Source organism: Haemaphysalis longicornis, unplaced genomic scaffold, assembly GCF_048455015.1.
Source record: "Haemaphysalis longicornis isolate Haplotype H1 unplaced genomic scaffold, Haemaphysalis longicornis Haplotype H1 scaffold_55, whole genome shotgun sequence".
Lineage (NCBI taxonomy): Eukaryota > Metazoa > Arthropoda > Arachnida > Ixodida > Ixodidae > Haemaphysalis > Haemaphysalis longicornis.
Window position 1 is genome coordinate 1,505,324 of NW_027526394.1, and position 27,882 is coordinate 1,533,205.

Genomic DNA, 27,882 nt, shown 5'->3' on the forward strand with positions numbered 1-27,882 from the left:
ATAAAACCGCCCTGTACTCGAAAGGTTGACTGCAAAGGTTTTCAGAATTGAAACCGTAATTCTGAGCATTTGGTTCTTCTGGGAGACACCTCCACACAGGATGCTGATAGTATGCAATATTGGAACATCACCAGTATAATGAAGTCTCCCCGAGGTTAAGAGATTTTTCCTCTAGCACTGCCTCGTTATGCGAAAGGCCGCTGGCGGAAAAGATAGCAAGCATCATTGTTTACCTATTAATATTCAGCAACATCGCAAGTAAAAATAGGCAGAGCACGCATTTTTGTAAGGAATGACGCGTGTTCTTGCTGTGGTTGAGCACGCATACAGGGGTATATTCCACCTAAAAAAGCGTTTGATGAGACTATTTGATGGGCCTAACCGAAAACTTCAGCCAACGCAGCATACCGCAGGAAATAATATAAATCACTCGTATGGACAGGAGAGTAAAATCTGGGTTGACGAACCGACTCGCGTAGAGGACATGCTATCGGAAAATAGGAGAAATAAGTAGAGTTATTGTCGGTATGTTCAGCCGAGGATTAAAAGCAGCTGGACGTCTCTGGTAAAAGAATAATTCGGGAGGGGCGGGGTGCGAAGTGGTAAAAGTCAAGATAATTAAGAGATGAAAGACATCAAAGTCTTACGGCAAACTAACGATTTAGATGACGCAAGATAGAAAAAAAAATACTTCACGACAAGTTCTAACCTGGCATTTGGAATCCATAGGTTGGTGACGGGGATACTCACAACCCTATATTGATGATGGTTGGTGTTTAATGGCGCAAGGCCGACGAGGGCAAAGAGCGCCAGAGAAGTTATTTAATGAAAACAAGTGATTACCACAAAAGCTAGGTATAAAATGTGCAAACTGGACATAGTTAGATCAATAAAGATAATGGTGATGGCTGGTGTATAGGGCCAGATGTGATTACGCATGATAGGAAATGAGGTTTAAAAACTTAACATCTGACAAATATTTAAAAACGCGTTTCACAGAAACCATGGCATCGTCACCTAGAAACAGAGATGGGTGTAGGGGAATATGTTGTCTGTAGAGTTCTCTGAAGTGCACAACCCTATATTACGCACGCGGAGGCGAAATAGAGATCTGAACGGGTTTTTGAAGAACACCTACACTAATGTTTGCTGGGTCGAACTTTTAAACCGAAACTGTTGATTTGGCTAGGTTAGCGAAATGGCGCACCTGCAGGCTTGATTCTAATCGGCTGCTGCACGTTGCATAGCGCGTGCGTCAGAAAGATGCAACACAAGGAAAACACCATGCACCAAAATCTCATCTAAAGTCTCAGTTGGCTGCAGCGTCTCTACAGGCGGTGTTGCAAGAGCAGAGATAGTTATTCTGAATCTTATGGCTGTGGTACAACTGATTAGAAGATTGTATCCTATAGCCAGCATCAGACTATTTCGCCTGCGGAGAGACTGCCTTAGAGAATGTATCGTAATTTTGTGAAACATAGTTGCGAAAAGTTCAGTGTTGAGGTTCCACTCTATAGTCGACAGCAGCAGTGAAAAAGTTACCCCAAAAGGAACGTCTTAGGCTCTTACCTTATATGAATCATCTTAGGTACCCTCTCATTTTTTTTTATTTTTTCCTCATTACGATCTTTAAGCTACGCGCCATCTTCCTGGGGTAGGAGGCCGACTGAATCCGTTGTTTTCGTATCCTGGGGCTACAAGGCTTGTCAAAGCTGCACTTTTAAGTGCGATTGCACTTTATAAGCGACCCCGAACCTTCCGCCGTCCGCATAGCAACAGCTGCGGGTGCACGCGCTTTTCGTCTTCCTTAGCAACCGGGGGAGATGGGCGCGCGCTGCCTGGCCGCTGACATGGCACATACCCACGTGGGAGATTGGCCAGGAATAAGTGCGAATGCACTTCTTAAGCGAGCCTGAATCGTCGCGCTCGCATAGCGCCTCCTCTCCCCCCTCGCCTACTCTCCTAAAGCCCCTTTACTACTCTCCAGCTCGCAACACCCTCTCTCGGCGCGCCAGCCAGGCCACTACACTATATAAAAAAAAAAAAAAACATACGGCGCCAGGTTTCGATCTGCGGACTTTGCGGCCGCAGCGCGACGCTCTACCGACTAAGCCACCAACGCGACGTTGATATCAGTGTTAGGAACGCGCCTTATATCTTTAACGCATTCAAACTACGTCTTCAGCGGCGTGCGTTGGGGACTCAGCGGCGTTATAGCGGCTTGATAACTGCGTGGTGTACACGTGATACTACAAACCCGCTAGTTCTGCATTCTCTCACGTGACTGCGCCTCTTCTCCCTTCACTCCGGTCGGCGCTTCGCAGCTGCGGTGCGCTGCGGTGCGCTGCGCTCCTCCTCTCGAACATACACGTTAATTCACCAAGATTTCCGCAGAGGGACAAACGAGGCGTGTTAAGCCGAACGTGATCACGAGGGGGTGTTAATGTAACTAACGGGCAAAATGCCACCAAACTTCAACAAACTCCCCCTCATAGCATCACCCCGTGCTTCGCACTTCCTCATACTCCCCTTCGGGGAAATGCGGGGGAATTTTTTCGTTCGGCGTAAGGACGTTGCCGATGAAAAAGTTAATTTGTGTAGTCTTGCGCCAAGGTATTACTACATGCTTAGTATCTCCTGGCCCACTTCTCTGTATCCATAGGTGGTCTACAATCCATGACAAATGTAAAGTATGGCATCTCAGCGCGACACTTGAAAAGTTGATGCAGGGTCAAAGTTTAGACGCTCATTTATGCGTCCGAATGCAAGGAAAATTCAATTTGTTTCCTGTAAACAATCATGCAATATATTTTCTTCTGTCATAGAAGATTGTTATTCTATTTATTCTTTTTTGGTGCGGTCACGTTGCAGCAAACTTCTGTTATGGCGCAGTGTGCCCTGCGTTTTCGTGTCATGCATTCTCTCAACTCCTTGTCTGTTCCTCCCCATCCTGCCACCATTAGTTTCCAGGGTGGCAATACTGTGTAAATAAATGAAAAGTTCGGTTTCGAACTGCGATGCAGCTTTCGTTACCGAATTTCAGCGTAGCATAAAGTTATGACAAGCTTTTGCATAACCCCGACTCCTCAACAGCCTTCAATTCCTTTTTGCCCTTGCCTCCCTCCTTTAGCCTTAAAGTAAGTCACTCTGCAAACAGCCTTTCAACTGAATCGCGCTGTTTTTTTAACGAAAGCCTGGAGCACTGACGTTTTATTTAGAACGAAAATTCAAACGCTCCCTCTTTTAAGTGCGGATGCACTTCTTAAGCGAGCCTGAATCGTGCGCCGCCGTCGTCCGCATAGCAACAGCTGCGGGTGCGCGCGCTCCTCGTCTTCCTCCTCGTCTTCCCTAGCAACGGGGGGAGATGGGCGCGCGCTACTCTCCTCCTCCTCTTTCCGCTCAGTGACTGCGGGTGTTGGGCGCCTCCTCTCCACTTCGGGCGGGAGAGCTCTCGCTAGCGTAGCGGGCGCTCCGCATTCCGACGCGTGAGGGCGCTCGTGTAGCCCTCGCAGTAACGGCGGGCGCTACTCTCCTCCTCCTCTCTCCGCTCAGTGACTGTGGGTGTTGGGCGCCTCTTCTCCACTCCAAGATCACGATATCCACCGTAATCGCGCAATCAACAACCGTGCATTCGCACTTACACACTCTCCCCCTCGGGGAAGTGCGAGGGAATTTTTTCTTCACCGTGCAGATTCACATCATCAGTGTATTCTGAATTCCTGCCCACTAATTGTGTCATATTTATTTTAGCCAAGTAGTGTTAGTAAAGGCGGTTCTCCGCTCTCTTCCCACCCTCTATTACAGGCACCTACGTTTTTATCACCAGAATAAAACCAATACTGCCATCGAGAAAGAGAGAAAGTGACGTTGCTGCTCTGACCCCTGCCCTAAAGTATTAGAAGCCAAACATTCCAGCTTTATGTTAGTGCATTCCCCAATGAAGCAATTCGGGCGAGTATTTTATCATGAAACATTTTGTATACCCCAACAGACATAAACTCTACCAACTACCAGCGGAAGAGGCTGTCAAGCAGAAAATACGGTGTCGAAGTGCTCACCCCTCAAAAACCAGCAGTAAAGTTTAGCCAATGCCACTGCCATGGAGAGGCGCATATCGTCTTTGTCCATGCCAGTCGCAGCCTCCATTTATTCCAGATATCGATTGTGCAGCTGGCAATAACATGCAAACGCATCAGATAGGAGACATCTTTTTGCAGAACTACAGAGAAAGGTCAACGAGGGTGGTCATTACATTTCATTCCCAGACCACGCACTTGGCAAGAAAAGAAGGAATCGGTAACGCGTACTGTTTCACCATTCCTCATTCCTCTGGTGTTTGTTTTTACTTTATCAAGAAGAAACTTTCTTATATCTGCCCCTCTATTGAATTCATTCGTCTCGACACCTTCCCTTCATAAGCATAAACAAGAAAGAGAGGTTACCGTAAACTATACTTTTCATATGTACTTAACCTTTAACTCTCGCTTTTCCTGTAAAATACCTAAGGTTCTGTAATGATAAAAATACTGGGCTGTGTTCCCGGTATTGAGAAAGGTTGTTGCCTTGGTAAATCTGGTCCAGCATAACTTGAATATAAAGAATAAACTACAGATCCCAAAATTTGGTTTGGATAGGTGCAGTTGGAACTTGGAACTAATACTGTGCGTAGGATCTCCCAAATTTGGCGGTAAAGAACTGCGGCCACACTGCAAAAACACGGACATGTGCTTCAAGGCAACCATTTTTTACGAGATCGCTGGGCTCGCAAATTTGATAGCCCATGGCATATAAACATACCCGCCAAAAATACAGAGAATGAAAACCCGCATTGTGATCATTAAATGCAGCAAAATGTATCTCTGCTTTGTAAAGCTCTTTTCGCTTCACGATTGAAGTAAGTACTAGATTAAAAAAAAATCGCGCCAATCCACCCCGTGAATGTGGTTGGAAAGCAAAGCTGTAAACGGCACCCATAACGATTGCCCATGCGACGTCACTTAAATTCACTCACATCGCTCTACAAATAGTAAAACCAGAGAGGAGTGAAATGCACTTAACCACGGCATTTATTACTTCAAAGAGATATTCTTGGTAAGCTTAAATCAATGCATGATGCATGAATGGTGTTTGGTTGAGTTGTATTGGTGTAGCACAAGAGTGGAAACTTTTTTGTATAAAATTAAAGTAAGCTCCAACCCGGTCCGGTGTTATACGATCTGACTTCTCCGTGTCTGCGCCGCGGACGGAGGCGACGAGATTTGCGGCAGAGAAGGAGGAGGACGAGGAAGAAATGCTTCTGTTCAGATTTCTGAACGGCCCAGAGCGCAGCCCTGGGGAGTGATTCCTTCTTCTGTGGGGCCTATATGCAGTCCGCGCGGCCTGTGTTCTGTCCACCCGCTGAAGCTGGGTAGGTAGAGAGTGCCTGGACAGAAGCATCTCCCATTGGTCTTGTTGGGTAGTTGACAGAAAGAAAGGAGGGTGCTCAGGGCTAAAGTAGCACACCCCGATTACGGGGCGGAGTGTTCCTACTACTGAACAAAATTTACATTCGGCGTCGTAGCGATTGGGATACATTAAGTGAAGACGCGTAGCCTGTGGGAAGAAGTGCAGGCTTGTTGGGTGGGCGTATTTGTTGCCCTCCATTGAAGCGTGAGGGGGTGTCCAGATGAGCTGAATGCAACCGTTTGGGGAGTGCTTTATAGCACGCGCAGTACAGCTCGGGACACCCAACCCGACTGGTAATTCCAGTAGGCTTCCTGGGAATTGGCGACTACCCTCCGAACCCCTGGTTGAGTGACAGCCAAGGTGATGGCTGCCTCTTCTGCTGCCGTCATTTCTTGGGTCCTAAGCGAGGTACACGCAAGGAGGTTGGTTCTGGAGGTAGCCACGAGGATGGCGTATTGCTGCCCTCGATGTTTGGAGGCGTCTGTGTAGATAACTGCATGATTCCCACCGAAGGTGGCGTTTAGCGCCTGAACCCGTGCTTTTTGGTGACAATCGTCATGTGAGGGGTTCATATTTCTAAGCAAAGGAACATCTTTAGTTTTAGTCACCAAGAGTCTGGGAGTACGTCAAGCGCAGTGACATTCTAGGCTGTCCAGCCAATCAGGCGAAGCATGCGGTTACCCACCGCAGTTCTGAATCGGACCTTCTGGTTAGAAAGATGGCCTTGTATCAGCTCTTCCACCGTGTTGGAGCCCCGTGCTAAGCAGCCTCTGTGTGGTCGCACTCATGAGAAGACCAATGGCCTGCTCGACCGCCTTTCTAATCACTATATAAAGCATCTCTATGTCTTCCTTGTCGAGAAGAAGACAGGTGTGTACGTAAGTGACTCTCGAGAGGACAAAAGCTTCAATTAATCGAAAGGTACCGGATTCCTTTAGGCCTCGCTTCTTGGTGGCAACTCGCCTGATCCTGTGTATGATTTGATTAATGCTGTTTTTGAGGCGCTGTAAGGAGACGTCACTCTTGGTGTTAGCCTCGAGATGTAGGCCCAGGATATTGATGCTGAGGCTTGGAGTGATGGCCTGGCCATCAAGGAGTATTTGAATGTATTCCTAGGTTTGGCGTGAGGACGGACGCCAAGGAGCTGTGATTTTTAATGTCAACACTGGAGGCTCGGGCTTTACGCATTCGCGTACTAGAATTGAGATTTAATGCATTGGTGTGAGCTTCCTTTAATTTTTGTAACTATTAGCACATGAGCAAGGTGCGCACAGGGCCGCTAGATGAACGTGAGTGGTCGCGTGACGCTTTCATGTGGCATTCAGTGAGAACGCAGGGGGTAAACCCGTAGATGTGCTTGGTGAATATACCTCCCGTCTTCCCCGTCTTCGCGTGGGCTCGTAGCTAAATCGGTAAGGCAACGGGATCTCGCTTTGTTAGTCTAGTAGTTCCAGGTTCGATTCCCGGCGGTGCCAGTAAATTCTTTTATTTGTTCGCTGGAGTTTTCTGGTGACACCAACGGTCGCGAAAGAACCCTTGAGGGGTAGAGGTAGAAAGCTTTGCTTTAAAATACTTCTCTCGGGCTTCAGTTGCCGTCAATGAATCCAGGCTGTAAAGAGCAGCTGCCCACTTGAAAAAAAAAGAGAGCTCCTGCAGGGTAGTAAAGTGTGATTATAGTAGCATGGTATCACTGGGACCCGTGATGGGGATTCTGCCATTGCGACCTGCATTGTTCCTTAACTCTGCAAGCGGGCCACCTGTGCACGCGTTTTGTTCCGTGTTTTCTCATTCAGGCAGCCTGGCTATCAAGGCCGCTTTCAAGCAGCCCTCAAAGATCAGAATGCTTGCTTGCAAATATAGTCGGCACAAGAGTAAAGCCAACGTAGTTTGTTTAATCAACTATGAAAACGGAAAGAACCCTGAATTGCACTCACTTAGTGGTTCAAATAACAAAATTTTATTTTGGAGCCTTGAGCATCTAGAAAGCAAAACTTTTATACCACTATTTCTTCTGCGCCTTTCTCAGCCGGTGGTGATTTTGGAACGCGTGTTTACGGCATGCCCCTTTCTCGTAAAAGAAGAAAACACCGCCGGGGAAGTAAACCCGTGGTACTAGGCAAGGACACTCTTTGTTCCCTATTACGTCGACAAGCTTGCTACCAGGCAACCAGTCCAGGTTCCCATACAAAATAAAGTAAACATCACCAAAACAAATAAGAAGCTGGTGGATCGGTCTGGCCTTGCTCGTAGGACCAGGATGTCCATTCTGTGAGCTTACCCTCTTTCTCTTCTTTCTTGGCTTAAGCAACGGGCTGTGGGACTGACCTCTTCGGCGACATAGCTTCGCTTTCGATCGTAAAGAGAAGTGTTGTTTCCCTCTCGAGCACCTTAGAGGCACGATTGGTTGTTGACTGATCTCGGATTTACTACTGCTCGCCACTCTGTGTGTGTGAACGGACTCTGGTGGAAGAATACGGCTGATAAACTTTATTTCCCGCATCGACAAACTGTAGACGACACGCGAAGGGTAAGCATTTTCTCGCCGCCATGAAGCGTCTGCTGCTTAAGTGGTCAACTGCTCCAAAATTTCGCCATGTTTTTTTGGAACACAGCTTAACCCTTTCGGCCCTGGTGGTGTCAATTGACGCCTCCACAGAAATGTTTCTATGGCGAACAGAGAACGAAAACAAAACTGGTAGTTTTGAGGGGAATTGTCTTCAATGATGCCTTACGCGATATATATCACTGTTGCTTCATTTTAGAGGAACTACACGCTACAAAAAAGGAAAAGCTCTGGCGAAGTCGAAAATGTGACACTGAGGCTGAATAAAATGGCAGTCTGAGTTGTATTCCCAAGCTTGTAAATCCCTAAATACGTGCACTACGAAGTTCATTCTTTGATTGTAGGTTCATAAAGTCATAACGCTTAGAAAAATATGCAGAAGGGTGCCTTTTCTCAACATAATTTTAATTACCAGATGTCCTATTTAATTGCCTCATTAATAAATCGGTCAATACATTTACTTGTGTTGATGTTTTTTGCTGCAAACGCATTTGTATATGGGCCTCCACTAGCTTCGGCTATTGGCCCAACACTTTCTTGCCTGTTTATGTACCATTTCAACAAAATAAACTCAAACTCAAACTCAAACTCAAACTTCCAGCTCTATTTTGGGTTATGGGCTTATGGGACCCTAAAATTTCGGAAAACACAGACAAAACACTGTTTTGCCTAAAATAAAAAAAAACTCAGGGCTGAAAGGGTTAATCGAAACAAAAAAATGCTCAGAATATGCTTATCGCTGATGCAAGTTTTTGTCTAATGCTTTAAAGCTGTTCACTCATTCTTATTTTTCTTAAGTGACGACACGTGGTGTGCTACCTACTGCTCAAACAAAAACAGCTGCTCAAAAAACAACGTGTACACTTTGTATTCCGGAAATCAGCAAACTCGTATCTTAAGCAGTAGAGTTGAAGGTATAAATAGTAGACGTACGCTTCAAAAGAATCTGTTGGTTTCAGTAACCGATTCAAATATCGCGGGTGGAGCAGTTTCACTGGGGGGCTATATTTAACAACTTTTACGCCCTTACTTGCATTGAGGGATCATATACAGACATGCAGGCAAATCGGCCTTTAAATACTCATTTGACGGCCCCACATGAAACGGTTTAATATATTTATTTTGCCACACTGCTTTTGATACTTACTGCTGCTTGCTCTAATGTAGGCGAACCTTACACCACCTTTGAGAACTTCACATAATCAGGAATTTCGAATGCTGAGGACTCGCTTTCTGTTCTGGTCGGCCAGTCAGTGTTTGGCCACAAACCTCCACCCCACCCGGGGGCTACAAGATTGACGCCTCAATTCTACGAAGCACTCTTTTGCTTTAAACGAAGTGCAAAGTTCACCAACCATTTCCAAACGAGGTGTCGCTTTCTCTTACACTGACCTTCGAATAAACCATAGTGGTGTACCGAAAAAAAGGCCTATGCAAATTACAATAGCCCTCACAAGAAACGGCCTACATTTCGTTGGGCCTTGATTTCGAAATAAACCTGGCGATCCGAATTAATCTATCGTCGTTGTTCTCAGGGTTCAACAGAAGGAGAAGACTGAACAGTGGAAGAGGAAAAGCCGGAAAGCCAGCCCAAACTGCATTGTCCACATCGGCTTCTGTCGACCAAATTATTCCTTTTCATTTGCGAGGAAGCCCTCTAGGGAGGTCAGCGCGTCGACGAACCTGTCTAGGTCCGAAGTCTGTGTCGAAGAGGTGGTCAAGTGCATTTGTGTTTTTGCCGTAATGCTTTGTTTACGGAAAGCCTTGAAATCCTTAAGAAAGCTAAGGTCTGAAACACGGACTACTGTTTTTAGCCCATTTTATTGACATTTATTTCGGTGTTGCCTTGCAAGACATACTTGTGGTGTTTAGGAACTGCCAGTGGCGTCATAACAAAATTACATTTTTCAAGGCTCACTGTCTTCGAGAATTCCTGAAACACTCTTTACAAACGCCACCACTGTCATTGAGCCTTCTTTTGTTTATCTGAAACGTGTGTATACATATTCTGCTTAATCAAATCGAATTTGGCGTGTAAGTGTTTTGTTAATAGCCACCACTGCAATTACTCATAAGGGGCTAAAAGTGAAGTGGTGTACTCCTCCCATGGCAATAGATGTTTACGTTGCGGGTTCCTTCGAAACATACACAGAATAACTTTGCTTATCGATTGTGTGGTTTTCCAGGTTAAGCTGCCTCGTTGGTCGCTAAAAGTTTCCTCCATACTCTCACACTTATTTACTTCCAACATTTAAATGATTTAGAAAGAAATGAAATATTGCTGCTTCACAATTGGTATCCACGGTTATTTTATTTCTCCGGAAGCCTATTGCTCAGGCGTCCTTGTTCAGAGTGAGTGTAATAGCGTTAGAAAGAAAGCGTTCAGCCTCACGAACTTTAAGTGTGTGAACGAGCTTCAGAAGAGCTGTGTAATAAAAGTTTCCCAATTGTTAAAATTAAGCACCCCTAGAATATCTCATCTCGACAAGACACAAAGTTCACGCTCTCCTACCCTTCCCATTATTAATTTTCATGGGGATTTCATCTTCTCATTCCATTCGCCTGTCCAAGCACAAGCACAGACAATTTATGCTTTATAAAACTTTTTCAATACTGACTGCTGCATTGTACTGCGCAGCTGTATCTGCATCTATGATTGCTGGTCTTTAAGCTTTAAAATATGTATTGATACTTTTAATGATAACTACACCGGAGCAGTGGGAGACGATACTGCTCAGCTCGGATGCCGAGTCTCAGTCTTGGGCTGTCCGGATGGCCGAGGTCGGCGCCAAGGAGCAGGGGCTCCCGGCTGATTGGATGAAGAGGGGGAAGGGACTTCTAGCCTCCCAACCCCTGACCCCATCCTGGGCAAACAATAAAATTATTCTTCCTCCTCCTTGATGCTTTCATCCATCAGGCCTTGGTTTTGCACGACGTAGAATGTTGAACCTACTTAAAGTTGAGTTTTAACCTCCACCTTGGTTATGAGCAGATTTAAATATTCCGTGAAAAAAATTTGAACAAGGTGCTAAATTTCACCTCTGCTATTACAGATGTTCAGATGTTCTCTTGACATATAAATATTAGAATACATGCAAGTGACTAGGCGTTTTATCGTACATAAACATAAAAATATTTTCAAAAGAGCGTGGTCGTTTACGGCATTATGGTCGAAAAGTTCAAAAACAAGTCAGGATCCAGTGCTGTTCAAGGTAGTGATAAACTTCGCTACACCTCCCTAAATGTGTCCCATTGGTTCCCAAACATTTACAGCTCCAGCCCTGTTCTTAACATTTTCTGAAAACTCTCCTTGCTCACAGCACGAGGTTATAACGCCAATGTAGTAAGAAATGTGATGCAAAATCTGAAATAGATTCTTTCAACAGGTTGCTGGAAGCCAGGTGATGAAATCTAGGGGTGCATCTGCCAAATTAGAGCGGCCTGATTAGAGCGACCTACTTTTTTATTTGTCCTATTCTCTGCCAGCATGCCTTATAAAAACTAATACTAGTAGCATTCGAAGGCGCTGCACTCAAGCGTGACAACAGGCCCCAATCTTTTTGTTCCTCGTGCCTCCATCAGTCCCGCTCTATTTCATCGCATCGATAAAACGCAAGTTCGAGTGAAACGAACAGTGTCCGGCGTTGAAAGGATGCTGCCGGTACCCATCTAAGATCGATCGCGGAACAGGCGCCGTAGAGGCTATAGCACCAAAGCTATTTTGTGGATGTCTGATATCCGTCCACCTGTGTTATGTTTTCTCTGCTTTTTCTCTGCCATCGAAGACCTTTTGCTGAGCCTCTTTTGAAAGGAACTGAAAGGTAAATTACTGCGATCAGGGGTTCTTTTTGGGCCTACTTCGGCAGAAGATGTTTACAATTTCTGAAAACTTATGTAGCATAAAAATTTACTACCTTCTTCGTCTTTTTTGTCTTGGGGAGACGAGCAATACTAGAGTGCACACTATATATTTTTCTTAAAGTTAAGCTGGAATAAATATCTAAAGCGGCCAACGAAATAGAATGTGTTATGTCCAACTTGATTTTCGAAAGGTATTTTTACTGCAAGACAAACATAGTCGTCTGGCTTTGCTGGAGTCTAGGTTCCCTTAGTGTGGGTTTCTACACCCGGTCTGGATCCTGCCCAAAAATCTGGACTCCCCTTTTATACCGCCCCAACCCGGTACGATGTAATGACCTTGTCAAATCATAGCGCTATTTAAAGATACAGGTTGTATTTTTACGGCACGTTTGCCCGAACATTGTCGCCACTATTATATACTGCTTATTGCACTGCAACGGTTTTAAAAGTCCTCTTTCTCTGTGAACGTTTTGCTAAAGGGCCACATCAGAGGAGCACTCAACGCGCTGTCTTTCTTCAACCAAGTCTCGCAGAAAGCATTGGAGAGAGAGAAGTGCATGGGGGGCACTGGTACACAATTAATACTCGACTTAGCGCGTATGTGGCAAGGGGAAGTGGTACAACAGTGTATTCCGGGAATGGTGTACGCAGGCGACATCGTTCTTTTAGCTGATAGCCAGACCGATAGGCAACGGCTAATGAGTATTAGTGGCCAGGAAGCCAAACCTCGGGCTAACGTTTAGCACTGAAATATCAGGAATAACGGTTTTCAATGACACTAACACTGATTCAGTGTAAATTCAGCATGGCGAATTACCCAGAGTCAAGGAAAATAAATATTTGGGGGTATGAATAAACGAAGGGGTAAACTTAATAACTCACGAGGAGCAACTTAAGAATGACGGAAAGCGTAACGCAGCTATAATGATTTCTGGACTTACAACAAATATGAAGTAGTCAGTGGAATGTGGAAAGGAGTAATGGTTCCGGGCTTCGCATTTACAAATGCGGTACTCTGTTTAAAATCAGACGGTCTTTCATGCCTTGAAGTGAACCAGAGAACGGTAGGCCTTTTGGCCTTAGGAGCAAATCGTAAAACAACTAACAAAACAGTGGAGGAACATATGGGCTGGGCGTCATTTGAAGTTCGAGATGCTAGGAGTAAAATATATTTTGAGAGCAGGTTGAGATCAATGGATCAGCGTAGCTGGACAGCTAAGTTTCGAGGCACTTGTGCATGACATATGGTTAAGAAAGACTGGACGGCTAACGATTAAATACAGAAAGAACAGTGCAAAATCAGAGACAGCCAAGGCAACATACAAGAAGCATGGCCGATGGAAACAAACAAAAGGAAACAAAAAATGGAAGCTAAAACTTCGTTGGAGATGTACAGGGCTTAGAAATATAAAAATTTATATGACAATTCCAAAGGCAGTGCTTCGCTTTTTCAGTCTGGAGCATGTTGCTTCAACTAAGATCTTTTTGGGGAAGTATACCGAACATGACGGGGGATGCGTGGACTGCGGAAAAGAAACAGAAACTATGTGTCTCATAGTTTTATAAGGTGAGTGTGTCCATACAACTATCCAAGAGGCATGTATTCGGCTTTCCGAAGCCCTAAAATTTCTGACTAAAACACGATTAGAATGCTGGTCGATGAAAAGCATAGAGGAGAATAATGCCTGGTGCAGCCACCTCCTGCAATACAAAAAGTATGTTTTGCCTGCCCTCAGAGCTGCGCTAGTAATAAGGAAAGAGTATAAAACAGATAAATACATCTGTTTTTCTTGGTAAGATTATAAGTCATCACCCCGTTTCAAAAGGGAAAAATCAATCAATCAATCAATCAATCAATCAATCAATCAATCAATCAATCAATCAATCAATCAATCAATCAATCAATCAATCAATCAATCAGTCAGTCAATCAATCAATCAATCAATCAATCAATCAATCAATCAATCAATCAATCAATCAATCAATCAATCAATCAATCAATCAATCAATCAATCAATCAATCAATCAATCAATCAATCAATCAATCAATCACAACTTCTGGTGCATAGCGCAGGAAAACCTGCCTGCGTATCGTATTCAATATTGATTTATTATAATGACAGGCTTGAGGAGCACGCTTTCGCCTACGATATTAAAGCCCTATTAGGAGCTCTATTTTATGTGTGAGAGGGATTGGGTAGGAAAGTGAAGCACTGCGCGCCAATCATAAAGGCTGCGCAGATTTCTCCCGCAGAATGAATGCGCTGCCCTCTTGGCTACCCCCTCCCTCTCCAGCATCTTACCCACACACAGAATGTCATTGAAGAAATTTTATTGCTAGTGTAACTTTTCTATTTTTTTATTTTTTTTTCATTATCTTCTGCACTGTTTGCAAGCGGAGATTGTTTTTGGTATTTCGTACCCTGCCTCGCTAACTACAATTTCTCATCAGTGTTGCTGAGCCATCAGCTTCTACACACCGCCACTCTGGCGGCGGTTTTAGCTAAAGTCTTGCTTTTCAATCTTGTTTTCTGCAAAACTGACTGCATGTCATAGAGATGCGTGCAAAATGTTTTCTGGAGTATTTACAATTACATTTTACCATCCGGGAGTTACACCCACAACATAAAAAAAACTTGTACATATATTTTGCGGGGTCTTCTGCGGAGCGCGTTAATTTCTTTGGGAGAAAATCATACCTCAGGTTGCACTTCTCCCTTCCTTGTGCGGCCTGTAGGTGAGCCCTGATCAAGGTTGTCCCAACCTGCCTTAACCGTTTCTTTATGCGATCAACATTGTGAACTTAACCATATCACACATGAGTGTGCCGATTTAGTGTATAGTTCGCATTTTTTAGAATGCCAAAAAGCATGAGGTGTGCTCGTTTGTATTGACACAACCTCATATTGCAAGGTCTTCGTACTTGCACGTTCCCAAAAATTGGAGTATGTGCTTTATTTTTTTCTGGTGAGACCAATGAAATACAGTAATCAGCTTATTCTTACTAGTATGTTGCTCAAACATGCTCGTAGGAAATGACTATCCAAATCGGGAAAGGTCGAATGAAGAGCTTCACACAACGCATTTATTTATTTCTCCTCATTGGCCCCCACACTGCGCCTCACACATTCGACGGCATATGCACCCTACCTACAATGTCATTCGAAGAGATGAACCTGATCATCTCATTTAGAAGCAACTCGAACAACTCCGATAACCAATACCCGGACATCGCAACCAAATAGAGCCGACCGGCCTATCCAATGGTTGCCTTGAATCTCTGTGGCTATATTCTCACGCCTGGCACCATCGCTTAAACTAACATCACTGCTGCCAAAGAGCCATCCCTAAACCTCGCCGCCGCAGCGGCTAACATCCAGGTAACCATCCGTACAGACTTTCAGTAAGCCTGCCGCAACTTTCTGACCGCCTGCACTTCACTTACCGCTCCTAAGCTTCTCTCAACAATCACGCCCCTATCTTACGCCTAAATGTGTGCATCCACGGTCATAACGTCAGCCGAGGGAACGAGGCGGATCTTGCCGTTGCCTGCGATAGCCTACTCTGTTTCTTCCCGCTGAGGACCGGAAACCTGGCAACACTTTCTTCTTTTCCTCCCTCTTTACACCGATATCCTTTGCTCCTATCATCAGAGCCACCTCTATAGTCCACACTCACCCGTACCTCTATTTGCGCGACACCTGTGTCCTGAACTTCACACCTGAGCATTCTTCAACACTCAGATCATTCGCCACGTCTTCATCTACATAGCCTAAAAAATTTCGAACCGGGCATACTCAAAATATACCCTGCTATCTTAGATACGCATGCCCCGAACACCGCAATACACTTCCTTCCCCCATATTCCGAGAAGTTGAAGTGCGAGATGACAAGCCTTTAGTTCGGGACTCCCAAACGCCTCATTTTTGGTAAAGCAGCAGCACTCGCCCACGGCTTTCTGAACTTTAAGTAAACAATTTATCTTTACGTCATTTGCTTTTATTTTTATAGCCTCAACTGCATATTTTTACTACAGGAGCACCACACTAGACTGGAGAACGGATGCACTACAAACTCTCTTTCTTTCACAACTGCTTAGTACTAATATAATGCTATCTCTTAAAACACCACAACTCGAATAACAAAAATAAATGTTGTTACTCCTCGCTTTTTGCGAAATCGCATACTTCTTCTGCCTCCTAACACCGACCACTCTTAATACTGCTTTGGAACATTCATTTGATTTTCTAAACTATTAGTAGTTCTAGGTCTGCTTGCACGGGAAAAGCCAAATATCCGGCCTGAACGAGGCCTCTTTCTGAGCCTGAACGCCTCTACTTGACACCCACAAATTGACCCCGGCTATTGTTAATTTGTCACTGTCCGCCAGTAATGTATTTCGGATCACAAGCGCGCTAAAACAGCGCAGATATTTCATCCCGACTTGATTACGTTCCCCCTTAAAGATAACCGATGTTTCGTACGTTCGTTGTTAGTGGAAAAATGTTAGGAATATCACTATTACAACGTTTTAATAAAAATTCCAGTATTTTTATTATCTTTATATCATAAACAGTCCTACTTTAGTCAGGTTGGACAGTTCCAACACTGTCCGAAAGACGTACGAACAGCTGCAAGCCCTTTTTGTTTCATGCCGTTGGTACTTATTTTGCCCCTTGCTATTTTGCCACAACCACAAAATTTCGTGGGCTTTACGCACTTTAAGAAATAAACGAACTGCTGAAAGTTTGAATTTTCTATCTTTTCTGAGTGGCGATCTTGCCACACTTTCCATTCCTTTGCCCTTAAAACCCTTACCTAATGAAATGACCTATTCGTGGTGAACAAGCCGTATTGTTCTAAAAAAGCTGACATCTTTTTCCCTAAAAGATGACATCTTTTCTAAAAGATGACATCTGACATCTTTTTCCCTAAAAAAAACATCTTTTTCCCTAAAAATAGTCGTACATTCATTTTGCCACAAGGAGTACGAATTAGTGTGCCATTAGGGAATTTCGATGGCTACGTTACTAGCTAATTATATTTGCTCGTAATGTCAACACTGCTCTTCGAAAAGAGGTGACTGTGCAACAAAACGACCGGGGACACTAGAGGAGGCACAAAAATTTTGTAACTTCTGACTTTCTTGTTTCCAGAGCACACTACCCGAATATGTACTGCACACTCTGAACGAGTAGTCTGAACATCCAATCAGCGGCCTGAAGAACCTCATTTATCCTTGCCTGAATCAAGATTCATACCTTTACACGTGGCGTTGAAAAAATATGCCAACGACGAACTCGTTTATTAGGTTCTAAAATTACATGTTCATATAAGCTAAGCCGGAAGGGGAGCTTTTGGTAGTGGACAGAGTCCGCGGGGTGTTTACTGATGGCGAGTAATATCCATGTGAGCAGTTTTCTCTGCTAGGAACAAAGCTTTTGCACCCATACGGTCTTCTCAAGTTTTTTCCTCATTTACTACCCGTTTGTTCATTCGTGTCTGTTCTAGGTTTTATTGTAGTCACTGTGGAATGAAAATGTGAACCGTCTTATTAAGCAGAACATCTCATTTCATTAACCTGCTCCAAGAAAGAGGCTCTCAACGTTCTAAGAAATATTTTTCGATATCTCCTGCGATGTCGAAGCATATTAAATTTGCAGGAGCTTTTCTATGCTCTACACATCTCAACTAACTGGCTCCCTACGGGAGCTACCTCAATTCACATCGCACAATGATTAGCGTTTTTTTCACAGGTACTTCCATCACGAAACTGTCCTTCCCCAAATGTATTGTTATAGGCACATTATTTTTATGCGTAGTGCTCTTCAGGAATAATGAATTGATGATGATGGTTTGATTTTATTGGCGCAAGGCCGACATGGGCAAAGAGCGCCAAACACAAAGTGATTTGATGAGGAGAGAACAACAAATAAAATCAGTTAAAAGCTATGAGCACGGCTGGTGTAAATGGCCAGGGTGAAGAACAAGAGTGGTTAAGAATAAATAAGGTGGCTGGTGTATAGGACCAGGGGGTAAAAGCTATGGGTGGTATGAGATGAGCTGTAAAAAGTGAACTTCTGATAGGAACTGAAAGGTGCGTTGAACAGAAAACATGGCATCGTCTCCTAAGAAGTATGACGGGTGTGGTGGAATATGTCGTGTGTGTAGTTGAGGGAAGTGTTTGCGTCGTGTAGTGTCGAGTGCCTTACATTGTATGAGAATGTGCATCACGGATAGGGCCTCTCCGCACCTGCTGCACTGGGGTCTAGATGATCCCGTCAGCAGATACGAGTGCGTCGCATGGGTATGCCCTATCCGCAGCCTACCCAAGGCGACTTCCGTGTGTCTGTTGTGTGAGTCAGTTGTGTACCGTCCCAAGTGTGGCTTTATTACATGTAGTTTGTTGTCTGTCTGTTCGTCCCAGTGTGTTTGCCATGTTCTGCGCTGGTGTTGTCTTATGTGTGGCTTGAGGTCTGTGTAGGGTACCGTTGTAATGTCCACAGTGTTCCTGAGTGCAGCCGCACTGGCCCTCTCGTCTGCCAACTCGTTCCCAGAGATCCCTGCGTGTCCTGGGACCCAGCAGAGGACCAGCTCATGCTTTTGTGCATACACGGACATGATAGTGCAGAATACAAGATTAACTATGCGGTTTCTGGGGGGTGTATGCGATGACAGTGCGCGAACAACACTCAAAGAATCTGTATATATGATGGAATTGGGAATGTGGATCTTCAAGGATGTGTCGTACAATCAGTAAAATTACATACGCTTCTGCTGAAAAAATTGATGTGTGCATGCTCATGGTTCTGGCTGCATTGAAATTAGGACCATGAGCAGCGCACGACACCATACTGGAGGTTTTAGAAGCGTCACTATAAAATTCTGCACACGTGTATTTAAACTGCAAAGACAGAAAGTGCTGCAGTATTGCAGCTCGTGGTACACGATTTTTGTCAAGTCTCATAAAAGAAAGGTCGCACGACACAGGGCGAACTTGCCAAGGCGGTAAACTGTTAGAAAAGGATGACCTGTACACATCTAAAAACGAAGCACTGAGATCCGAGGCTCGCTCTCTCACTCTAAGTGAAAAGGGCAGAGGAACGGATGGGCGATTTGCAAAGAGCAGAGATGTTGATGTATCGTTAAAGACAGGATAAAAAGGATGATTATTCAGTGGTGAAATTTTAAAAGCATATAGCAAGTCCATCTACGTTCGTTGGTTCTCAAGGCTCCACTTATCACACTCGACATACAGACTCTCGACAGGGCTAGTGCGAAAAGCACCCGAGGCGAGACGAAGCCCCAAGTGTAGCACTGGGTCAAGCATTCGCAACGCTGTTTTAGTCGCCGACCCATATACCACACTGCCATAGTCTAAACGAGACCCAACCAAAGCAGTATAGAGCCGTAGTAGGAGTTCTTTGTCGGAACCATAAGATTGATGGGAGAGAACCTTAAGTATATTCATTGTTTTAAGACATTTATGTTTAAGTTCCTTGATGTGTGGAATGAATGTGAGTTTATGGTCAAACACAACACCTAAGAACTTGTGCTCCTTGTTCACAGGAAGCGACACGCCATTAAGAGTAATGTCTGGGTCCATATGGACCCCGCGCTTCCTGGAGAACACAACGCAGGAGCTTTTTACAGGATTTAATTTAAAACCATTCTCGTCTGCCCAGCCGGCAAGTTTCTTTACACCAAGCTGGACTTGACGTTCGCAGATTGACATATTGCATGATTTATAGGATATCTGCACGTCATCTACATACATGGAATAAGAGATTGTAGGTGGCAGTGCCTTACCAAGAGAGTTCATTTTTACTATGAAGAGAGTGCAGCTCAACACGCCACCCTGTGGCACGCCATTTTCTTGCACGTAAACGTTTGAGAGTGCACATCCAACTCTTACTCGAAACGTTCTGTCTGACAAGTAACTAACAAGAGTGTTTAACATGTTACCCGATAGACCGAATGACTTGAGGTCCCTAAGGATCCCATAACGCCAAGCGGTGTCGTATGCCTTTTCAAGGTCTAAGAAGACAGTTAAACAGAACTGTTTATGCACGAAGGCATCCTTAATATACGACTCTAGTGCCACAAGTTGATCATTCGTGGATCGCCCCGCCCTGAAGCCTGCCTGGCAGCTCTCGAGAAGGCCGTTATACTCCAAAAAGTACACGAGCCTCCGGTTTATCATCTTCTCGAGAAGCTTGCACAGGCAGCTGGTCAGGGCAATGGGTCGATAGCTAGCGGGAGAAGAAGGGTCCTTCCCTTCTTTCAAGAATGCTACAACTATGGCATCCCTCCAAGACTTTGGAATGTGCCCCGAAAGCCATATCTTGTTGAAAAGGTGAAGAAGTGTTACAAGAGTGTCTGTGTGTAAGTTCTGTATCATTGTATATGTAATGTTGTCTGGGCCTGGAGCTGAGGGTTTACACGTGCTCAGAGCACCCCTCAGCTCATGAAGCGTGAATTCGGAGTTATAAGAGGTGGCTGACCTGTCATTGTCATGTAAAGGTTTCTTTTCGGCCACGAGTTTGTGTTTCATGAAGGTGTTTGTGTAGTGTGCTGAACTAGAAACGTGTTGGAAGTGTTGTGCGAGTGTGTCAGCCTGGTCTTCGAGTGTGTCCCCTGTTGTACTGACCAGAGGCAGGCTGTGTGTTTGATGTCCCTTGAGTTTCCGTATTCGTGTCCATACTTTCCGTGTGTCTGTGTAGGAGTTAATTGATGTTATGAATGTACGCCAACTCTCTCGTTTTGCCTCACGGCGCACACGTTTCCCTAACGCCTTGGCCCGTTTGAACAAGAGGAGGTTACTCGACGTGGGGTACCGGCGAAGGATACCCCACGCCTAGTTCTGGGCCTCTCGCGCCCGCCTACAGTCCTCATTCCACCACGACCTCCGCTGGTTGCGCGGGGCAACAGAGGCGTGGGGAATGGACTTTTCGGCGGCGTCGAGGATGTGCGCCGTGAGGAGTTGGGTAGCTTTTTCAACATGTAGGTGTCCTATGGATGTGTGGTGTAGTTTGGATGTCTCTGAATATGTGTTCCAGTTAGCTCGTGCTTCATTGAACCTATTATGGGAAGATGGACTGCTCGGGCCTTTACCTATATACGTTAATGAAGTGGGGAAATGGTCACTGCCATATGGGTCCGTGCCCACACCCCACTCGAGAAGAGGAAAGAGAACTGCGGAGCCAATAGCCAAGTCAAGACATGAGTATGTGTTGTGACCTATGTTATGGTATGTAGGCTGTTTATTGTTGAAAAGGCATGCTCCAGAGGATGTAAGAAACCTCTCTATCAGGCGACCTCGGGCATCCGTACGAGAAGAGCCCCAAAGAGAATTGTGAGCATTAAGGTCGCCTGTTAGAATGTATGGTTCGGGCAGCTGGTCAACCAGCGCCTCGAAGTCAGAACTCAAAAGTGTAACATCAGGAGGAATGTATATGGAGCATACCGTTATCAACCTATTAAATATTATTAAGCGTATTGCCACAGCCTCAAGGATAGTGTTCAAGGTGACAGGGTGGCATGCTAAGGATTTCCGGACGATTATGGCCACACCGCCAGAAGAGTGTGTGCAGCCATCCCTGTCTTTCCTGTATACCAGGTAACTATTCAAGAAATTTGATTGTTTAGAATTCAAATGTGTTTCCTGAACACACATTACACTTGGCTGATTGGTATGCAGAATCTCATACACGTCGTCAAGATTATTCGGAAGGCCTCTGCAGTTCCATTGAACAATATTTTCTCTTCCCATTATTTAGTGTGAGAGCTACTGGAGTGTGTATGTTTATGTGTCGTCTTTCGGGGCTGTGACTCTTGGATTGGGCTTTTTGGGCGGCCTATCTGTAGGCTTGGACGTCGGAGGCCGCTCCTTGCGCTGCGTTGCAGGCAAGAACGGCACGACGTCCATCTCGTCGTCCGATGTCCTGGGTGTGCTCGTCGAACCGGGCCCCCCGGACTTGGCCCCCCTTCGGGAGCCCTTCGTTTGACCCGCCACCGCCGGTGGTGTCGGAGGCACCAGAAGTGGCACGGGCGGTGCGGTGGCGGTGGGAGCCGATGCGGGGCTCGTGGTGTCCATGGCACACTCCAACGCACTGGACGATGGGGAGGCACGGACGGGAGCGGCACCGGCCCCGACAGAAGAGGTTGCCACCACAACCGCTGCTGCCTGAGCAAGCGGCGTGGTGGCGGGTTGGGCTACCAGAGGCAACCCAGGGGGGGGGCGGGGGCGGGACCAAGTCCGACTCTAGGTACTGGGTCCCCGCCGAAACAAGACGCCGCTCCGCCCCCCGGCGAGCTGCGTCGGCGTACCTGCCCAGAGGGAAGGAGGCGAACCTCTTCCGTGCCTCTGGGAAGGTGATGTTTTCGTTGACTTTCAAGGCAATGATCTGTTTTTCTTCTTTGAACTTTCCACAGCTCCTAGAATAGGCAGCGTGTGGTCCCTGGCAGTTGGCACAGGTGAAGTTCTCGGATTTACAATTGTCAGTTTCATGATCATGTGCTGCACATTTTGCGCACGTCAATTTACCACGACAAGACGTTGTGCCGTGCCCAAACCGCTGGCACTTGAAACAGCGGCGCGGGTTCGGCACGTAGGGTCGGATTGGACATCTCAAGAAGCCTGCGTTGACCGACTCAGGAAGGTTAGAGCGGTCAAGTGTCAAGATTATGTGCTTGGTTGGAATTATTTCATCATTTCGGCGTATGGTGATTCGCCTCACTGCTGTCACGCCCTGCTCTCGGAGGCCCTCGAGCAGGTCTGCTTCAGTCTCATTCATTAGATCCCGATCAGAGATCACGCCCTGGCAGCTATTGAGGCTGCGATGGGGCGTGATCTTGATGTCAACATCTACCATGCGCGTTTGCTTGATGAGGTTAGAGGATTGTTGCTTGCTTTCTACTTCTATCAAAACTTCTCCCGTTGTGAGTTTCTTAGCCTTATACGACTTTCCGATAAGGCTTTCAAGAAACTTGGAGATTAGAAACACAGATTGGGAAGTGATGGGGTTTGTCTTGTCAACAGATTCCATGATCAGAAACCGCGAGAAATTATCAGGCTTTGGGGGAGAGATCGATTGCAAAGGAGGAAAAGAAACTTCGGTGCGGCCCCTTTTCGGGGGCCGATCACGTCTGGGGGGGGGGTTTAGAAAATGCCATATGATACATTGAAAAGCAGGGAGATGGGGGTACTTTCTTCCACAACCTTACCCTGATAGCTGAGGAGGTCCCGGAGCTCCCTGCCTGGTAAACAGACAGGGAGCCCATCCGCCGGAGCTTGACCTGGGCTCCGACGGCCACCGTTAGAGGTTTCTACCCTTCACCTTCAAAACACATCACCACGGTAGGACACAGCTTATGTTGGGGGGCTCGGGGTCCGCGGTATCGCCAGTACCGTCACCAAGATTACTCAAGGTGCCCCGTGCGGGGAGGAATAATGAATTCTGGCTCAGCAGATGCTAGCAGCAGATGCTAAGGTAGGGAAGGAGCACGCGTGGAGGCGAAAAAGAGGAAATTAAGAAATAATGCGGAAACTCTTGAAGGCTCTGAATTTCCTGATCTGCAGCGTAATTGTGACTAGCAAGAAGTTAGGGAGAACTACAGACTGAATGGCAAAGTGGGGTACTGTATGCGACTAAGCAATACAGCAATAACAAATGCATGTCACTTGGAAACGAGTGTCATGTATGTCGTCTGATAGGGCTAAGGAAGCAAACGTACCGGAAAGATAGCGAGTGACACTTCAGACCTGCCTCAACCAACAAGTATGCAAAAAATTCCGCACTTGGAAGAGCGAGCAGGGCCAAAAGAACAAGTGCGTTAATTCGTTGGTTCGAGACGAATTGGAGCGCAAGACAAGAAGAACACAAGGTATCCCATTTTACAAAATTTAACGTAGTTTTACGTATAATTCCTAGCGTCCTCTTCAGCGTTCTCAGCTTTAATGTCTCCCTGAGAGAGGGCGGAAGACCAAGGTCTCTCACCTCCTGCGCGGGTGTGGCCAGCGACTACCTGATGAAGGCCCTTAGAGGCCATCAAGGATAGTCACTCAGGACCTTTATCAAAGTTCTTTGTCGGTCTGGCTGTCCCCTTCTGGATCAACTCGCAAAAAGTTGAGGTTAATTTCTCGGGAACCCGGTATGGAATTGTGGCTCACAATGTTTGCAGAATATAAAACGGGTTGGGTGTGTTCGGCTCCATTCAATGCATATTACCAGTCAATTAGCTCATTTCCCACTTTGGCAACACTTACTTGCCTAATGAGAACGTAAATAAAAGGCACTCTGCATACAAATTATTTTCTGTGCAGGTCGGTTTGACTAACTTTCGGAAAAACCCACAATATCCCAAATTTACGAATGCTAGCACGTCTGGTATATCAAGTACTGGTACATCTGTTTAGGTTGCTGAGGTACGAGAACACGGACAATATCAGGGTGAAGGATAAGCCAACAAATAAACGGACATTTGAGGCGCCAAAGTATATACAGAAACGTAAGTAAAATTTCTTTTCTTATTTAGCTTAGCGGTATTTCTGCAAAGGTGGCAGGTCAACACTCCCTCAGGAGAGTAATTGATTAATTATGGGGTTTAACGCGCCGACGTTAAGCAGGTGATAAGGAGTGGAGGGCTCTGGATTAACTTTGACCACGTAAAGATTTTACGCCGAAATCTCGGACACACGGGCGTTTTTGCATTTCTCCTGTATTAGAAAAGCAGCCGCCGTGGCCGGGAATTGAACCCGCGTCCTTGGACTCAGCAACACAACGCCGTAGTCAATAAGCCACCGCGGCGGGTAAAAATAGGGACATTATGCGGTGCATTATTTATAAAAATGTTTAGAAGCTGTATTGCATTGTTTTTCTTGAATCTGCGGAATTCGTTGTCGTTGTACGGCATTTTGGCCAGTTTTTACACAGAATTTACGATGCTACAATAGTTCTTGTAGCAATTAGCACAACCTAATTTGAAAGGTTTTATTTAGTTTTCTTGTACATATTATCCTTTTTTCGCTTGAATTTCAATTACTTTTGTGTTACTCACGGGTTACTCGGGTATTTGGCGTTCTTTTAGATTTATTTATCTTGTGCTTAAAAAATAGCACCTCGAAATATGTCACAAAACTTATGCAGCGCTTCATCTGGGTCATGAAAGTAATCATATACCAATAAATCAATTTTCCTTTCGTATCAAAGAACTACTCACAGCAGATACGCCTTCCATTTTCCTCTGCTTTCGCGACTTCTTTTTTAAAGCGGCTATGAAATACGTTTATTGCTACAACTGAAGCAACGCTGAAGCAACTGAAGCAACGCCGCCGACCAATAGCCGCTATTCCGCTGTAATGACGTATTTCCAGCGGTCAAAGAACTGTAAGGCCGGGAAAGAGAGAAACATTTTTTGGGCATGTTTCTAAGTTATCTGATGGGCATAGGGTAGCGATCTTTGGCTGAGGTACTTTGCGACCACCTAAGTACTGGATGTGTTGGTTGACTACGTTCTGCAACCATTTAGGATTCCGAATGCTGTTGAACAGAGGGTAACGGGGTCCCTATCTGCACAGGATACACCAAGAAAGTGTTCAAACCCCGCCCTCTTCACCGTTTCGCATAAAAGCCGGAGTGGCTTTTATTCCATGCAATTGCCAGCCCTCTGGCTCGTCCAAAATAAGCAGTCCCAAAAAACGTTGCAAGATATCACCCCTTCACAATTTTTATGAGGATTTAATCCGCAATCCCTTTCAGGGTGCATCACCGAGGCGGCCTACATTCCTTGCGCTCATCACAAGTATTTTTGCCATCATCGACCACCAAAATTCCCGTAGTGTATCTTTCCACACATTCCGACCTCCGCCATCTCATATGCAACTGCTCAAGTTTCCCTTAATTTCGCACCTCCATTTTACCCAAAAAGGCGCATACAACAGACCTACACACAACTGAACAAACTTCACCAGGCAAAGGCACATTACACTGCACGGTACTTTAATGTATTCAGAGCAGCCTTGCACTAAGAGTGTAATCGAGATGAACAATGACCCGACCCCTCCTATATAAACTGAATAGAAATGAATTTATGAATGATAGCCCCCGTCTCCACACAACACACTAGGCTCCTGGCCCTTTTTTCTCCAATAAAGATGCTTCAGCATTAACATAGTCTCAAGGTGTACTGAAACTACGCTATGCAGCAACTATAAGAACTCTTCGTGTACAATGCCACTAAGTGCTGCGCAACTAACGTACGCCTGGTTGTATTTACCCTATTGACGAGTGAAAAGCGAAACTAAAGTTTAGTGCAGTAAAGTTCAGGTCGACTATCTGCATTACGCGTACGTTCCATGGTTCATATTCATTGATTTCTCTATTTTTAGACTGCCTTAGCGACACGCGCGCTCTTACACAACCAACCAGTGTCTGTGGTCTATGGAGCTGCGCCCCCTATTGTTGCGTCGGGCAAGGTCGCTGTGCTCCCATAAATTTCAATACCTTCAGCTCGATCGATACTAACGACCTCGGCGATATGCAAAGCTCAACATAAAATAGGCTCAGTTCGTTCAGCGAGCCAAAATGTCCGTCTCCCTGTACTAGACCGCTGGTACTGAATGCGGCAACTCTTTTTTCACTTCAACGTAAGGCTGCTGGATATATGTGCACTGATGACGGCAAGAACTACGACCTCCTCAGTTCCCGAAGGCTGGTGTGCGAAATAACAAAGTGAGTGCAAGAGTACCGGACCGTCACACCCCTCATCCGCTCAGTGATTATTTTTGTTTTTTTTTTATTTTGGAAGAGGGCTTCTGCAAGAACTTTGTTACACGTAAAATTGCTTGTTCACACGGCCCCCCGTTGAAAGTTGTTGTTGCTGGTGCTTTCAAGTTTTAAAACAACTTCTTGCTGGACGTGTTGGTTGCGCACTAAAAATATTGCTGGCAGTGCAAATACACAGAAAATAACAAAGTGAATATGGAGAGGGGCAGCTTCCAACTGGCTCTAGCGTCACACATTTATACCCATTTTGTTACATGAGCCATGAAATAACATGTTTAATGCTGTTTCAGCTATCGTCCGTTAATCCGATTGAGAGAAATGTATGCGATCCATGCTGTATATGAAAGGGAAAATATTTATTCCATCCTCGAATCAGCACCAGTATGAGTTAAACGAACATTCTTTACAAAACCCTGAAATATCTCGTACAAAAACAACGCACTTACCGATAGATGTGAGCGTTAGGTTTGAACACCTAATTGGTAGTTTGCATTGTGATTTCATAATTATGATGGCTTTCTACATCACTTTTTGTGCAAGAGCACAGCCCGCATGGCCAAAAACGACACTAGTAAACTTGATTCACTCACACACATTGACGTTTCAAATGACCAATGAGTCTTTTTAACACAACGAAAGCAACTGTATCGTCGCTTAGCTCCATTATGTGAATAGATCGTACTTCCTTGCTGTATATTTATCTAAGGCTAGCTCATGTCTTACTGCCGACTTGAGTTTTGCGTTTTAAAAAGCACTATTTGAATTTCTCCGATTTGGGCAACATCAAAAGCATATTATATACAAACTATGAAGAGTTAAAACGCAATGGAACCACTGTTAGTGTGTTCACAGTAGAGAAAGGAAGAGAGTAACAGCGCATGGAATATTCATTGGCTGTTAGTGCAATATTTGTTCTTCCAAGCGACGAGTTATTGCAGACATTGGAAACACACACTCGCGCGTACACTGAGCATAAACGATCGCTTCCGGAAGAGGGATTGCTTTAGATATTGTCCTGCCATAGGATATACTCAGAAGTTGTATCCCGGTCTTTTACCGATTTTGTTTTGTTTTGCTACCCCGCTAAATTGCAAGGAATCCAGTTCCGTAGGCGCCCTTCAATGTATATTTTGTTGAAAGGAACACAAAAGCTGAGAAATACGTGCTTGGATGTTTGAATGCTTGTGAAACATGCATGAAGAGAATTTTCTTGCGTGAAGATGCAGC